The sequence below is a fragment of the Rutilus rutilus genome (assembly GCF_951802725.1).
Source record: "Rutilus rutilus genome assembly, chromosome: 21".
NCBI lineage: Eukaryota > Metazoa > Chordata > Actinopteri > Cypriniformes > Leuciscidae > Rutilus > Rutilus rutilus.
The window spans coordinates 12568482-12586810 of NC_140226.1; the positions used below are offsets into that span (position 1 = coordinate 12568482).

Below are 18329 nucleotides of genomic sequence, written 5' to 3' on the forward strand. Positions count from 1 at the left end.
ACAAAAACCTTACCAACCGCAAACTTTTAAGTATCTATTGTTATTATTGCATTTGATTCATTTTATTGCACATGACTCATTATGAGTGCTTTCAAAAAAATTATTAAAGGGGTGGTTGATTATGATTTCACTTTTCTAACTTTAGTTAGTGTGTAATGTTGCTGTTTAAGAATAAACAATGTCTGCAAAATTCCAACGCTAAAGTTCAAAGCAAAGGAAGATATTTGCTTTTAAAGAAATAGCTTTTTAAGGACTACAACAAACGCCTGGTACTAGGCCTACACGACATTCCTCCCGGGTTAGTGACATCACAAACCCTAAGATTTACATAAACCCCGTCCCCGGGAACACGATTTATCATGACACAATATGCTAATCAATGACTAGAAGATAGTTAACTCCACATCAGCTGCATAAATTCTTCAACTAACCGTTCAGAAAAGTCCTGTTGCTTTCTACGTTGTCACTTCTTCTTAAGTCTCTCCATCTTTGTCTGACTCCGGTTTGAAAATAAAATGCTAAAAGTTTTGACATTTTCAGTGCATGTGTGAGGTAAAAGGACACGAGCTGTTGTAGCTCCGCCCTCTGTGACGGAAGCAGCAGCTCATTTGCATTTAAAGGGACAGACACAAAATCGGTGTGTTTTTGCTAACCCTCAAAAAGTGACAATTTTAACATGCTATATAAAAATATATGTGGGGTATTTTGAGCTAAAACTTCACGTACACACTCTGTGGACATCAAATACTTACTTTACATCTTGTGAAAAGGGCATTATACCACCCCTTTAAAGCAACATCCAACAGAAGTGAGATTGTATGGTCTTTGAGATGGACACTAATGTGATTTTTCTCAATGCATCTTCTCTAAGTGATAAACAAGAAATTAGAGGTCCATTTACACTGTATACGACGTCAGTCTCATCGATGTGCTTTCTCTCCATCTCTCACTCCATTACTATCTCTCCTGAGCCATCCTAATTCAGTATTCCATTAATAATGGATGATGTGTCTGATAGGGAACAAGAGCAATGGCTTTCTCATTGGCGAGCATTTTCTAGCCTTGTCTCTACAAAGCCATGGATGCACAGGCCATCTTGTAAATCATTGTTCTTCAAGGACGTGGCTTATCCGCCAACCCAGCTTAGTTAATCCACACCCCAGGAGAAAAACTACATCGCCACCCAAACGTGGCAGCCGTGTGCGTACTTTGCTTTTCTTGTAATCCAGACAGGAAAACAGTCCTGAATTTTTACTCAACTACAAGGCATTTTAAAACAGTTAAAATGCCAATCATAGAGCTACTTTCCTACTAAAGACTCTTAATCATTTTCAAATTCTGAGGGAGAATTATGCAACCCACAAAAATGAGGGTTTAATGAAAACACATTTGTATTAACCAAACCACACCAGTAGATAGCAATATAAGGGCATGCGCATTGCAGTTCTCTCTTCATAATGCAAAAGGTAATTTCGTTTAGCCCTTTGGCAAATGTTGTGTCGTGCAAACCACCTCTGACGTGAAGGGCAAGCACAAGGTTGACATATACGGCAACCTTGACATTGAGAAACAGGTTTGTTGAACTCTGGCCACATAGAAAACAGCAACACCGCTCTATTATTATACCATGCGTCTTGTGATTATTATTTTGGAGGAGATTGCTCTTTTATATTCATGAGTGACAGCATAAAACTATGTTGCACAAATGACAAAAACTATACATCCATTTATACGTCCATTTAATAGAGAGAAAAGAAAAACCTTTAGTGTCTCTGCATATAGCCATTATTACTTCTGTGCTGTTGTCTCTATACAACATTTACCATCTCCATTTGTATTCAATGTGATGGTGATAAATCTTGACGATTATTATGAATAAAGACCTGAACCAGCGCTGAACAAAAACATGGTTCAAAAGGTTTGGTTTTGACATATTTTGATTCAGCCATCAAATCCATCTCGATTGAAAAAGACACATAATTTCATTTCTGCATCAAATAACCCTCAGTTCAACGTTTTAGCAGATTTTTCACAGACACCTTTGATAAAGAGCTGATGCAAAAGCGACCCTCGAAATGTGATGCTTAATGTTAATGGCAGACCAAAACCACATTAATGACTCAGCTGCTATTGTGAATATAAAATAAGCAGAATAATTAACACTCGAGTACTCAGAGTGATCTGACATTTTCACAGAACACAATGTGTGATAAACAGCATCCAAATGAGTCTTACTTTGATATATTAATGCAGCTATACAGTAAAAAATACTACTACTAAAAATTTAAAAATAAAGCAACAGAATCAGATAATTCATATACATATGATATCTTATATGATACTGCATTGAGAATGCCCAATAAGCCATAGATGTCATTTCACCATCTAGGTTAACTATAGACCCGATATAGTCCGGCTATGCAAGCACTTCAAGCCAAAATAACCTTGAATTTGGTTTTTGATGTTTTTGCCAAAATAACTTGCAAGATGTATGATATTCCATCATGTAAGCAAAGTCACCAATGATTGCAAGGTGTTTGGTTTCATTTCTTTAACATGTTATCTAATTGATGACTAGTCTATTCTTGGGCTATGGTTGGACGTCAATTAAATTTGAACTGACAGTCCAAATTTTGCCTAGATGTCAGGGTTGTGTTTGGATGGCTATTAGACGTCTTTTAAATGCAAAATTGCTTGCTGGGAACTAATGAAATAATGTAAGATTCGTGTCGTTTTTGGAGCTCATTGTGATGACAGATTGACCTCAAATGAGCACATTTTGTTTAAGCGAATCTTCGTGTTGCAAGCAATATCAAGTAAGTGCTGACAAAGAAAAGACCAGGTGCTTCTTTTTAACACATTCCAGTACAAATCCCAAAAGCACATTGCTTGGCAGAATGTGTTACCCTGCACAGTTAAGAATAGCTTGCAATGATGAAACATAGAATAAAAAAGACTGCCTGATGAAGGACAAAATGTTCGATGAGCATGAGCATGTGAGGTATTTAAAGAAGATGAATATGACCCCAGTCCAGACCCGACCAGATGTTACCACGTCTACCTCCACATCTCATGAAGAGAGCAATGAATGTGTCTCTTTTATAGCAAACAAGAGCCCACAAAAAGAATTGGATGTTAGAGATCAGTAGATAAACTGTTAGATGTTTATCCAAAGAAGATATCCTCCAAAGAAGATCGAACTGACGGCCCCCCCCAGAGACCTGCTGCCTGATGTGTATTAAACCCGTCAGGCTGTGTCACATCGGCCATGCCAGAGGACACAGGGCCACAGATTAAACCAACCACTCAAAAAGGATTTATGGCCTATTGGCTCTCTTTACTGCAAGCTTACTGTGTTGTCCCGCCCCTTGTGTTCAATTCACTTAGAACAACTTATGAGATTCATTGAAATAAATCTCTCATTCATAAACATGTACCTGGACTGTAAATTACACAGAGTTTACCAAAAAGAAAGATTTTGAACAACTCACTTGTAGCTGTGTCCGCTGGCATTTTGACAGTCAAAAATAGTCGATCTCCGAATGCAACGTAACAGGGAGGAGAGTAAAAATGGAAAGCTCCTAAAGCTTAGTTCCATGTAAATTCACGGATAGTTTGTTGTTTCGTCGTTAGTGAAAATCAATATTGACCTTGTGTTTGAAAAAGGATCCTCATATAAGAAACAATACTAAAATTCAGAGTCAATTCATTCGCATTCGGAGAGCGACTATTTTTGACTGACAAAATGCCGGCGGACGGAAACAATAACAGATACAGTGAGTTGTTCACAAACAATGTTCTCAATGTTCGAGTGTAGAGCCCTGGTGATACTTCGAGCAAAGTTTCATGTTGTGTCGAGCCTTCTTAGTGTTTTAAAAATAGCGATTTTTGATGCTATAATAGAAGTGCCCCAAGCACTCCCATTCAAAAGGCAATTTGACCGAAAACGGAAATACGGTCAAACTTAAAAGTGGCGTTTCCATTCCAATTATGCTTTTAAACAAAAGTTTGCCTCGGGTAGATTAACAAAAAGACCCTAGGTTGCATTTTGGTGAGAGTTACCCTTTAAATGAATCATACAACATGATTTACTAAAGTTTGTGCCAGTCAACTTACTGGTATTTGCACCATTATTTAATGCCCCAAAAAAGCACGTCTTAAACCAGACGCTAATTTGCTCAGCTCTTGGTAGATTGCATTGGACATTATGAAATGATCCGGATGCGTCTGTGTTCTTTAATTTGCACATTGCCAGTAAATCACCCACTGAACTTTCCACTCTCATCGGTGCTTTTACGCGATTGCGCTCATACGCTAATTTGCCCTGTTTAGTCAATTTCGCCCTAAGATTAAGATTCATATGATAGTGTATAATACATAATAATTTAGTGTATTTCTACCTAAATATTTTGTATAATACGTCAGTTAATGTATTAATGCTCCGTAAAACCATTTGAGATCATCTCGCTTGGCATTGCAGGAACTGGCTGTAACCCAAGGGGCAAAACTTTTAAAGATTTCGCTCCCCAGAAAACACTTTCAGCACAGTGTTATCTGGCATAGACATGAGTCTAATTATAGTTATATGTGATGTTTACTCTTGCAGAAGTGCCTTTATGCATGATTTAGTCTCATGCCACACCAAATGTTCCCTTAATATGCAGCATAATCAGATCTCATTCCGCGCAAAACCATGTCACAGGATATTCCAGCTGTGACCTCCCATCCTGAAGGGATGACCACCTCCCATTTAACTTCCCTGTATATCAGTAAAAGCAAAGTATTTTTTCCCACTCTTCTACCATTACCTGATCTAGACAGCCATTAGACTGCAAATCCCATTCAGTTTAAGGCTTGATAACCATGACAACCAGAAAAGAAGAGGAGAACGAGGAGAAACAAAGGAAATCAAAACCAAACTTTTACAAACAAGGTTTCATATAAGACATATCTAAATGTTGAATTTGCAAGCCAAGCCAAAATAACAATCGGGGTGAGTAAAGGACATAAAATAGATAGAGAGAAAGAGAAAATGGTGGTACATCCAAACAGCACAGACAAGTGTTGGGTAACTGGCAAGTTACCAAGCAACCTGAAGGACCATCCAACCCTAGAAAACAGATTTCTCTCCATTCTATCCACATCGAAAAAAGAAAGGGGGTTTCCATTTTTGGTTTCCCAAAATATCTTTCAGTGAACAGTTCTGAAAAGAACATTTTAATTAAGAAAAAACTGTTATAAAGAAACTTTTGTGCACGTTTCCATGGATGTTAAAGGTTCTTCACGGAACCATTATGCCAATCAAGAACCTTTTAACTAAGGGCCCTATCATAATGTGCACCTATAGGCGGGTCCACAACGTTTGTACACTCTGCTTATTACACACACAGGGACACTCAGCAGCACACAAACATGCCAAATATTACAAATAAAAGGATTACAATGTAAAAGATTAATATCGTGTACATAAAGATATGATGGAATGTCCCGTAGATGGTCTGCTTGCACATCTGCTTTTGTATTCCATGGAGAAAAGAAAGTTATGCCGATTTGGAACGACATGAGGAATTTTATTTTTTTGTGTGAACTATCCATTTAAAAAATAGACTGCATCAATTGCACCATGGAAGATGGTCAGAAGAAGTAAAAAATCAACTCCATCTGACCCCCTGAGAGCTCTGCTACCTCTAATAATCAACTATTAAATCCTGCTCATCACAGAAACACAGCTCATCAAACCTAATCAGCCTTCCAGAAGACAACAGTTCTCCAAGGTGAGATAAAAAAACTGAGAAAGTAGGTTAGCATGAGTCGGCCGCCTGCGAAGCGTGTGATTAAACATTTGAATGTAGCTGTCACGAAATCGCCAGGTTCCATTCCTCAGACCGTTGTTTTGACGCTTACGCCGCTCCACAAGGTCGGACACGAAGGTCGGCTATAACCAATCCCCGAACGTAGACGTCTATAGAATTACGGAAAGTCAGGAGAATTGAATTCTGTAACTCCAGAGGAGGTATCTTAGCAGGAAGTGAAATATCCTAATGTCAACAGAAATTCAGTCAAAGCTGATAAAATACTGCACCTCCATTTGGAAAACCCACTGAAACACATTAATCATGCTCGGCGTTGCATTGAAAGGCAGAGTCGACTCTGAAAGTAGGACACGATCATGATCTCAGCCCTGTGATGGAGAGGATGTCACGTATAGCTCCTCTTTGTTTCAGTAAAATGCATTAAAAACAATATTCCAATGATACGTTTTCCCGTATCATGTTGCCCACTCTCTTCTAAAACAGATTTGAGATAAAAGAAAGCTTGAATATTACAATATTTCCCATTATTTTGACACTTTTCCATCATTAACATCCCAATATCGCTGCAATTTAATTGAGATTATAATTCAAAATCCTTTAAAGACACATGGCTTGTATAGGATGGTGAAGCCCTCGAAGTGCATTGTGGGCCTTCAGATGTAGCCGTTTCTGTCAAGGACAGTGAAAATGTCAGTGCTGCACACTGTCACATCTGTCTCTGCCTTCACAGTGCACTGCAGACATACATTATTCAATGAGAAATATGAGGTCAAGATTATTAATGTAACAGTGTTTTTGGGTGGAGACACTGGGCTGTACATGGACATGACTGGTTTTTATAAAACCCACAATGCACTAGGAATAAACAGGACCAGATTCTGTAGTGGTATTTCATATTGTGCATAATATCATATCTAAATATTAATCCTACAATGGATGGTTCAGACTAAAAAATCAGTTTATACATTCAAAGCTATTTTAATATGACTTTCTCTCTTCTGTGGAACGCGCACATGTTTTATTTTCTTAATGCAATTAGAATGAATGACAGCAGGGGTTTTCAAGCTTGAATGAGCTTGAATTTTCATTGAATAATGGCTTAATTTTCAGTCTGTTTCTCAAACAAAAGCTATCAAATGGCTTCAAAGTCTTGAAATATTTTGGACATTTTGGAGTTTGACATTCCCAGTATTTCTTATATATATATATATATATATATTCTTGTCATTTATTTAATAGTGAAAATTGAAAAGTGAAAATATTGGCTAATATACAGTATATATATATATATATATATATATATATATATATATATATATATATATATATATATATATATATATATACAGTATATAAAAAGAACGATACTAGGAATATATATTTATTCCATGTTTTTTATAAAAAAAAAAAAAAAATTATTGAACATTGGTCTTTCATTATATTTATGTTCCTGGTTTTTTATATAAAAGCCTAAAAACACATTTTACCTGTGGTGAAATCCCTTAGCTTACTGCTAGACATCTTACTATTTATAAGACTGCATCTTACATAGTCACCTTTCATTAGTTTGCTTCAACCAAGGATGTTGATAATACCTTTGAGAGAGCTATCTGTTAGTCTCAACAACACAGTCTCAAACCCTTCACAAATGACTATCCTGAGCTGTGACATCAAAGGCAGCAGACAGGGGAAAATATAAGCCACAATTAATGCTTGAAGAACCCTTCAAGAACATCAGCACTGGAAAGACATCTCATAAAATACAAGTCACTATTTACAATGTATATGTTGCTTGAAATCTGTTAAAATACACAGCTGCATATACACCGCCTGGTCAAAAAAAAAAAAAAATTGGATCTATGATTAGGTCATTATTGCAGTGATTATTATATTTCTAGCATGTTACATGTTTGGCAACAGTTCTTCTAACCCTAATTGATGGAGTGTGTAGCTTTTCGTTTCTTAAACAACCATGTAGGAAGACACATCATGGCCATATTCCAGGATGACAATTTCAAGATTCATCAGGCTCAAATTGTGAAAGAATAAAGAATCATTTTCACACATGAATTGGCACCTCTGAGTCCAGACCTTAAATTCAATGAGAGTCTTTGGGATGTGCTGGAGGAGACTTTACAGAGTGCTGGACTCTTGCATTCTCAATACAAGATCTTGACCAAAAATTGATGCACTTCTATATGGTGTGATGTTACTTCCATCAAGAAATAACACAATTTGAGCCTGATGAATCTTGACATTGTCATGCTGAAATATGGCCATGATGTGTCTTCCTACATGGTTGTTTCCAAAAGGACACCTAATAACCAAATGATATAAGGAGTCCGTATAATTAAATAATTCAACCCGATTTCACTGCAATTCGTACAAATTTATACGATTTTTGAAAAATTGATACGACCTCACTCGTACAAATTTGTACGATTTTTGCTAAATCGTACATATTTTACGAGTTGCCCAATTCGTATGAATTCGTACGAATGACCTACCCCTGACCCCGCCCCTAAACCTAACCGTCACTGGGGTTTAGACAAATCGTACTAATTCATACAAATCAGTCACATTTTACTCGTACGAATTCGTACGAATTGGTCGTGAGATAGCGTTGAATTCATTAGTTTATGCACACCAATGCACAAAGCATGTTTACGTTTTAGACATGTCAAGTTGCGATACCGAACATGGAGATGCCAAACAAAACCTAAACCAGCCGCCTTTACGACTGCACATACTACAGTACACGGATCCATTCAGAATTACTAAACACAGCAACATACACATGACAGATAAAAACATTATCCTGAATGTGTGCGGAAACAACATGATTGTACTGAAATGTGTCTGTGCATAAATACAATGTGCGATCAGTTTTTGATACTGTTTTCGCATCATTAATAACAGGCTCAGGCATGCTTACTGTACGACTCCTGTACGTCACCGCAATCACCTTTACAATTCACACCGAAATTTTACTAGGGAGAAGCTGGTTTGCTTTATCTAGCCGATAAATGTTGTTTGCGTACCATCTCGCCATACAGCGGTGGGCTGTTTTCTTTATATTAGCATTTTTAGGGGTTCAAGCATGAAATGCTGAAACCCTATTGTAATTGTAAGGATTCGTAAAACACATCGTGCAGGCCAAACCGTAAGGCCTAGAGACGTGAAACCTGGCCAGATGGTAGGCCTCAATTTGGGGACAACCTATCAGAGTATGACCCCGATTGGCCCATAGGTGGCGCTACAGCGACCAAAAGTACAAAATCGCCCATTACTCTTGGACCGTTTGGCCTTACACCACTGTGATCCCTGGCTCAAGACGGACAAAATGGCTATCTCCAAATTCGATTTAGGCAGGAAAAATATTCTGCTATGTCGCATTTTGTCCAAAACCTACTTTTGCGAACTAGTCCCTGTTTTTTTTGCCCGATCGGAACCAGACCAGTCTAGGACAATTCTCTGGACTCTCTAGATCAATAATTATCGAAAAAAAGTTGAACTTTTGCATTTGGGTGGCTGTAACAGGGTCATTTAGTAAAGCCTTCATTCTTATTAGGGGTTCAAGCACGAAGTGCTGAAACCCAATTGTAATCGTAAGGGTTTTTATTATTATTCTTCTGCCGTAAAACGCATCGTGCAGCCCAAACCGAATTTCACGAAAATTGGTGAGCATATGTGCCATAACATTCTAAACAAGCGTGCAAAATTTCATGGAGATCGGACCATAGGTGGCGCTATAACTGTCAAAAAGCTTTGAAAACCATATATGTCCTATGTTAAATGGCCTGTATTGGCTGTAAATGGTCTTTTCCATCATATATGTCAGTGGTTAAATGCTTGCTAAATAAAACTTAATAACTTTTGATGCTTTTGTTCTTAAAGGCCGTAAAGGCCTTAACTGCTTGAACCCCGATAAATGCTGCTTGCAGCTTTAATTTTGAATGCTTTTGCTTACTGGATCACTGGACTGAAAACTTTCCCGGAGTTGCCTCAAAATGAAAACGAAATCCAGTTAAGGGTTAGAATAAAAAAAAATTACTTAAACTAAAATTTAAATTACTAAAATGATAACTGAAAATATGAAAATGAAGGCCAAATCAAAATATTAATAAATAATATAATAGTACATAAAAAATACTGAAATAACAATGTTTTTTTGATGGTTTTATGGTCATCAATTATATAATATGTTATTCAAAACAAACATCAGAGAAAGCAGACGTAATGTACTTCTAAAGCTCTGTGGTGACCACCGTGACCAAAATGAGCTTGTCAACATATTTAAACAGACCCTCTGCTTCCAAAGGTCCCGTCCTCCAACCCCACCATCCCACGATTCCCCATGCTCAGGGCTATGGCTTCATTCTGCTCAGTTCGCAAGGGACCATCTGGTCACATATGACCCTTAAACCCCTGGGCAATAACTCCAACACACCACAGGCTTATCTTCATTAAAGCCCTGATCCCAGGATCAAGGAGAGTCCCTGGAGCAGTGGCTGGCCCTCCACTGAGAAACTTTCTTCATCAGAGAGCTCCAAACCAACATGCTCTCCCATGTGTTGCTTTGGAGATATTGTGTCTGTAAACAAAATCGGACATCGGTTTTGCATTTTTCTCGTTATGTTTGCAGACAGAATCCGTGGGAGGGGAATTGGTCCTAAATCAGTGGGAAAATGGAGAGTTTAACCGAGGGCCATATTTGTGCTATGAGTCTATTTTCTCTCTCCTTGCCAAAGGCAAGTATGGGGACGGCAAGCAAAGGTGATGCAGAAAGGTGGAATTCATTTCCAGAGTTATTTGTGCTCGGTAATTCCTGTTTTTTATTATTCATTACGTTATCGTTTTTTTTTGTGTGACTATGTATCAAATAGCTTTAATAAAAGGAGGGAACACTTTTAGTGTGCCAGAGGAGGTATTCTCCAGAGAAGAACAATTCATTTTCTAACTTGCTTTGAACGTAAGTCATTAACAAAACTCAAAATGCAACAAAGGATCTGCATAACAATGCAAACTCACATCATTTTAATAAAGTGTTGTATATACCAATGCATTAAATTTCATCTTTTAAGCTTTTAAGAGGAACAACAACACATACAAACCCGAATAAGTTGGCAAAACTCAAAAGAATTGAGGCAATCAGTTACTTTTTATTTTTTATTTTGTACAATGCATGTTAATTGCTCTTAAAAAAAAACCCAACATAACAGAAACTCATCTAAATTAGCATAGCAAAACATTAAACACTACTAAATCTCCGATTTAATATTAATCTTGTACAAAAAAATAATAATACTCTCCCTTTTGAGTGCTATGGCAAAGCCTGCTGTGAAACGGAAATCCAAGCCCAGTTTCGATTTAATTTAAATTAATCTAAATTAAAAGTATCAAGTTCATTATACTCAAAACAATGAAATAATTCAGATTACTTCAAATGTGTCAGTTTCGTGAAACTCAAAAGAAAAAGAAAGTTCTAAATACTCATAAAATAATTAGTTTAAACAAATTTGTTTAATTTAAGTTTGCCCTACTCAAACCAATTAATTATTTTGAGTGTTAGGGTTTAAAGGGTTAGTTCACCCAAAAATGAAAATTCTGTCAGTAATTACTCACCCTCATGTTGTTCCAACCATGTAAGTCTTTCGTTCATCTTCGGATCACAAATTAAGATATTTTTGATGAAATCTGACAGCTGTCTCACTCCTCCATAGGCTTTCAGAGGGACCGAAACTCGCCGGCCCAGAATAGTAATTAAAAACATCGTTAAAATAGTCCAAGTGACTACAGTGGCTATACATTAAGTTTATCATGCGACGACAATACTTTTTGTGCGGAAAAACAACAAAAATAACGACTTTATCCAACTATTAGTGTTCTTCAATGTGGGCCTCTGACGAGAGTTCACGGGAGCGCCAGGACGCATGCGCGAGAACTGAGATTACGGCGTTCTTCTTCTACTACTAACTTACTTGTTACTGGCTGCTCACTCCTTGGGAGTATTACCGCCATCTACTGTACAAGATGACGTCCCGACATCATCGAGACCTAAATCACAATAAGTGTCGAATTCAATAGCTTACATACAGCGCGCGTCTTCCTCTGCTTATAAACAGACCGTTTTGCGCTTCCGGCAATGTCGGGACGTCATCTTGTACAGTAGATAGCAGTAATACTCCCTAGGAGTGAGCAGCCAGTAACAAGTAAGTTAGTAGTAGAAGAAGAACGCCGTAATCTCAGTTCTCCCGTGAACTCTCGTCAGAGGCCCACATTGAAGAACACTAATAGTTGGATAAAGTCGTTATTGTTGTTGTTTTTCCGCACAAAAAGTATTGTCGTCGGCGTCTCATGAGAAACTTAATGTATAGCCACTGTAGTCACTTGGACTATTTTAACGATGTTTTTAATAACTATTCTGGGCCGGCGAGTTTCGGTCCCTCTGAAAGCCTATGGAGGAGTGAGACAGCTGTCAGATTTCATCAAAAATATCTTAATTTGTGATCCGAAGATGAACGAAAGACTTACATGGTTGGAACAACATGAGGGTGAGTAATTACTGACAGAATTTTCATTTTTGGGTGAACTAACCCTTTAAATCGTACTTGATATTCAGAGACTGTGGCTCAATATATAAAACTCTACCGCAATACAAATGCAAAAACTGCTACAGTCCGTAAGATCATGTAAAATCCATGGCAGAAATTTTAAAGCTGAAGAAAGAGTGAATAAAACATGAGGCAAAAGTACAGCAGAAAAAAACTAGGCCAAAAAACACTGTACCATAAGAAGCCACAGGCCACATGACATTATAAACAACATATGTAGAGCACTATTAAAACGTGCACTCTTTGAAATAATCAACTTGTAATATAAAACAACTCTTTTTACTTTCTCAGTGCACATTTAGTCTTGCAATGCAAAACATCAGTGCATGTTATTTGAAATAAAAATTGGCTTGTCTTTATAATATTTAATCAAAAAGCAATATCCTGTTCCGGCTCTGCAACTATATTCCTTTTTGCTTGTTATCATGAATCTTTCTTACTTTTGAAGACTCTCCCCTCCAACTGCTTGACTCCAAATGCTATATTTCGCACAAGCCAAACAATTCCTAAGGGATGAAATCAAGTCTCAATCTACATTTCTTCTCATATAAATGAGAAGTCATATTGAATTAAAAAAATACTTGCTCAGATAAAATGGGTTGCGAATGAAATTCAAAGCATAAACATGTGCGATGTAATTGTGAAAGGCACTATAAGAAATTGAGACAATTTGTCTTTGGCCAACTTGTTCTCAACTGCAATGACAAACACAACATGACATGCAGCAGGAGCAAAAACATTCATAAAATCAGGTTGCACAAACTTTAGAAGGATGCAACCCGTGTTTTGCCCCGTGACGAGCCGAAGACACACAGAAGATATGATACGGTGACGAAGAACAAGCCGTGAAATGTGCTGTGTTATCAAAGACCCCATGTCCCTTTTTTGAAAAGGAGGAAAAAAAGATGAAAGTCTGCCCTTAGAAAATGTTTCTATTCTGGGTAAATGCCATAGATTACACACAGACAAGTGACGCAACCCATAAGGACGCCACGAAAACCTGCTGAACATCGCTACCGTAAAAAAATTCTTCAAGTATGGAATGATTATTCGAAAACTTCACGATTATATAATTGTCATATTTGTGTCAGTGCGTTGGCTGTGTAGTGCAGCAGCGTTCGGGAGGTTCAAAGCAATCATCTTTACCAGAGGGGATTACAGCTTTAAAACCAAAGTGAGTGTCCCATTCAGGAAGGGATAAAGCCCAGTGTACTAATCTGATGGAGCGGAGGTAGCTTGTACGAAGCCATCCATTAAAGCCACCAGCCACATTCATTTATGTGGACTGCTAACTATCTCTCTGACCCTACAGAGGAGCCTGAACATGTTAGCATTGCAACGCCTAGAGCAGAACATGAGCCTGTCATGTGCACAGCATGGACGGCATTAGTCATCATGAAAGTCATCAAGGGAAGAGAACATTCCAGCGAACAGACAATTTGTATGCTGACTGTTTGACATACGGCGCCGTCAACACGGCCAATAAAGTCATTTGCAGCCTAAGGAGCGTGTTATATCACAGTCTCTGACTGATTGTGATGTTTCTGTACAGGTCACAATGTGAAATGTATTTTTAAAAAGGCAAACAGCAGTTAATTTTGCCTTTCAAGGCTGTGTATAACGCTCCAAATCATTTCTAGACAAATACGCCACATCTTTTTCAACGCCATGTGTTAGGAAAAGCAGTGCTGACTTCACGCTGTGTTGTCCCTTGGCACTGAACACACGCAGGTAGAGTGTGCAATCAAAATGTTCACTTTCACCTGCTTCAAGCACCTCAGTTATTTTCTAAAACTGAATCATATCGACACTGATCTAAAAATAAAGCGACAATACGACACGTTTTCCTCAAACATCCACTCGTGAACCCTAAAACAAAGTGTCTTTCTGTTGTCACCAGCCTCTCCGTGGGAACAATTCGGTGCCAACACCCTGTTGGAAGATATAAAGCTGTAAACAGACCTGATGACGAAGAAAACACACCCTGGCCTAGATAAACAGTTATGCAATCCGTACTGGCTACTTCCCCCCCAAAACAGAAGAGTAATGCCAACATTACAAGTCCCAAGGCTCTGCTTGAACAATTGATGTCTGATGGCTCAATGCACACGGAGAGATGTGATGAACTTTGGGCAGCTTTGATTGAAATAGAGAACAGCTAAACCTTTAAATGCCTTTGTATTTGAGACTTCAATCACTTTTATAATCTATCAACAAACTTATAAAATCTTATATTATAATCGTAGTATTGCTTTATGAGGTTACAGCCTCAAAAACATAACAGCATGGAGGCTAAGCTTATATATGGTAAACTTTGCAAAATTACATTGATGATGTTACAAGCATTATGGTATGGCATTTTGCTGACTGTATGTTATTAATGCTAATATATCAACATATATGAGCCATTAAAATCTGTTTTTACTGTAAAATGCCACACAATGACTTAAAGTTCATCAAAACTGGCCTCTCCATCAACTATGGTCAATGATGGACATGCAAACAGAGCACGATATGTTAATAAACAACTGCATTCAAAGCACAAAATAATGCTATAAATAATAATAAGATAATATAAATGTAATACAAAACAATCCAATGCACATAACTGATAACCAAATAAAGCATAAAAAAGATACAATTAACACTTTAAATGAAATCCATCAAATGTGATCCTTCACACAGGAAATTCTCGGATTTTGTATGTTTTTCTTATAAAAATGGATACTTTAAAGGTATACATATATTACTTAGTTGAATGTATTTATATTGAACAAAGAAACATATACATGCTGTTTTTTTTTTACATTTTTCCGTTTTTATTTTTCTTTCTATATATTAAGTTAACACTGTTAACCAATTAAGAGGTTTTTAGTAAAGCATGGCTTCTCATACAGTACATTCTACCAATTTTTGGAAAATATTTTTTTTTTCCGACAGCATATGATTGCAAATACAGTCGAGAATAACCCTACTTGTTTTTTGAGAGATAATTAATTTCATAATGCATATCATGCAAAAAAAAAAAAAAAAGAAAAAAAAAGGACATTCTCATTATTTCAATCTGCTCAAAAACTAGGGCACATCTATGATTAATTCGAAAGAAGACCGTTTCTTTGTACTATGGAGGCTTGACTTCCACAAAATAATGAATTCGGTGTTTAAATAACTAGTTTTGTGCTTGTTCAGTCTATTTTTACTGTTTTGGCGCGCGTCTCTTAACGAGCGCTGTCCGTGGTGCTGAAATTCACACAACAGGCATGAGCACGAGCCGACGCTTTGAATCGCTCAATTACAGCTCTGACATATATTCCCGAAACTTCCTCGAACATAAAAACGCAAATTACACCATAACAAAAATTAACGAACTAAACCTGTGGGTGTTAACCGTCTACAGCAAAAGCTCGGCTAAAATCAAAGAAAAACACCTACCTTGCACTCGATGAACCACGTTGGGGATGTTACTATCGCCTTGCCTCCTTCAGCACTGATTTGGGTCACCTAGTGATTGTGCACACAGCTCCGGAGTGAGTGAGTGAGTGAGTGAGTGAAAAAACCTCATCCCTCATCAAAGATGGCGTGCCCCCACCTGACGTCATAATGACCCTCAACACTAGGGCGTGCCATACAGCCTCGGAGTGAGTGTAAATAACCCCGCCCTCATCCAGGATGACGAGCCTCTCTAACGTCACAATGACCCTCAGCACTAGGGCGAGGCTGCTATGGGATTTAGATCTCATTGATCCCTGCTATATGTTAATTTGGAGTGCATGGGTTCAGTGGGTTGTTTGGCTCCATATGATTTATTGTGATTGGGAAATGAAGCATTTTCCTTCTCATTTAACACACTAGTAAATAACCTTGGGGATCACCTAATAGAGGTGGCCTCAGAGAAGTGATTATCAACACTTTTGGTCACCCACAAGACAATATTCAAAGGAAACCTTCTGAAATTGGGAGCATCAATAGATTAAAATTGTGTCAACATTTCAGGAGCTGTTTGTTCTTCAATAAAAAATGACAGTTGTTGAGAAGTTTTTGTTTGATTTTGTTTGACCATGTCGTCAGTTCCCATGGCCGCATTAAATACTGTATTTTGCATTCACATACTTATTGGTTTCAAAAGGGGGGTATCATGCATGTCGATGCAATAGAAGAACCATTTTGGTTTCCCTAAAGAACGTTTCTGTGAATCATTCTTAAAAGAACCATTTTTACTGTTATGACCATTTTAGAACCTTTTACACTATAAAGAGCCTTTTGTCTAAATAAAAGTTTCCGCTGATGGTAAAGGTTCTTCATGGAACCACTGATGCCAATGAAGAACCTTTATTTTTAATGGTTTAAATGTTATTTCATTGTTAATCTATACAAAAACTCTCCTTATAAAAGATGTAGTGGAGCAGTAGTTTGCCAAAGTGCCTAGTTGTTCTCTCTTGTCATGTTACTGTTTGTAAAGGTGAATACAAACTTTCTGGTGAATACTGAAATTGATGCCTTGTTCGGATATCCAATAACTTTTTTGTTTCTTGCCCCAAGCATCAAGGCTCCCTGATCTCCTAATAGGATCAAGATCAGATAAAAGCACTTTAGCTATAGAGACTTGGAGATTCAGATAAGGGGGAATGAATCAATAGCACTTATTTGATTGTTTAATGGCTCCTAAAGGTTTGTTGCTCACTGTTCTTTGTATGTGGAGTGTGTTTGCATAGAGGAGAATGTGTTACTGTGTTTGACTTTGGCGAAGGAGGAGCTGAAAGAGAGTGAAACAGTACGCTAGTGGTACAAAACAATCTGGCAAAGTGCTTCACTACATTAAGACAAATCAAGACATAAAATCTGGATACTTAAATCAGCAGGACAGATGAAGGTCAGGATTCTTCGGAGATAAAACACTGTCTAAAGAGCAGTTCGACCAGCTTAAACATGCACTGTACAACAAATCACAGTGCAAACCCCCCCCCCCCCCCCATTATTTTATTACAGGAATTATTGTTCATTAGTTACATTAACAAGTAAATAACTTCAAATGTATAATGAGCACATCTTCATGATTTCTTAGCATTTGCTTTAGGAAAATTGCCTATGTTTTCACTTGACTAAAGCCATCAATGATGCATTTATAGAGGTTAGTAACTGTATAATCACTCACAATTAGTATTTATAAGAACACAACATGGCTATTAATAACAGTATTCACTTATTTGACAGATTGCTATAATTTCATTGTAACTATAATATAATAGCATTATAGCAATGAAGGATGCATCATTATAAATACATTTATGGAACCATATGACTGCTTAATTAATACTCATAAATCAGTGTATAATGGATTATGAGCATGTGCATTGAAAAAGCAAATGCATGACTTATAAGTAATTATAAAAATAATATAAATGTAACTACAACTCTTAATGAGTCTTTATAAATATATTTACTTACTTAAGTATAAATGTATAAGTATGGTCTTCATAGAAAGTGTTACCGAGAAAAGAACTGCTAGAGGATGCTGATATTGATTCAGCACATACAAATGAGACAGTGATGCTTGTTAGTGCAACAACCAACAAACAGGAGACCCTGCCAAATATATTGATTTACACTTACAAGACTATTACAGCTGTCTTTAGCATCCAAGCCGTGCTTATACTGTCTGAAGATGCCGCTGTCATCCAAAATGAAGTTCGGCATATTGAAATTCAGATTAGGTTGTGAATTTAGTTTTTATTATGAGATGTGATTTACATATCATTGCAGCTCTTTCTGTTCGCACCAGCAGGGCGAGGGCTGATTAATCCTGAATTCTTTGACACAAGCGCACATTTACAGGACCCACACTGTTACCAATTAAAGCTCATTTATTTGAGCCAGATTCCCTTCAGTCTTTCTTGTCAGTTAG

General features: G+C 37.4%; 1 protein-coding gene across 2 annotated transcripts in view; it reads right to left on the minus strand.

The window, feature by feature from the left end:
- snap25b (synaptosome associated protein 25b) overlaps positions 1–15985 on the minus strand; it is a 55508-nt gene extending 39523 nt beyond the window's left edge. For both annotated transcript variants that reach the window (XM_084393109.1, XM_084393110.1), the window contains exon 1: positions 15860–15985. The gene's annotated coding sequence lies outside the window, so the exon portion shown is untranslated. The remainder of the gene's footprint in view (positions 1–15859) is intronic.
- Positions 15986–18329: the final 2344 nt, after the last annotated feature.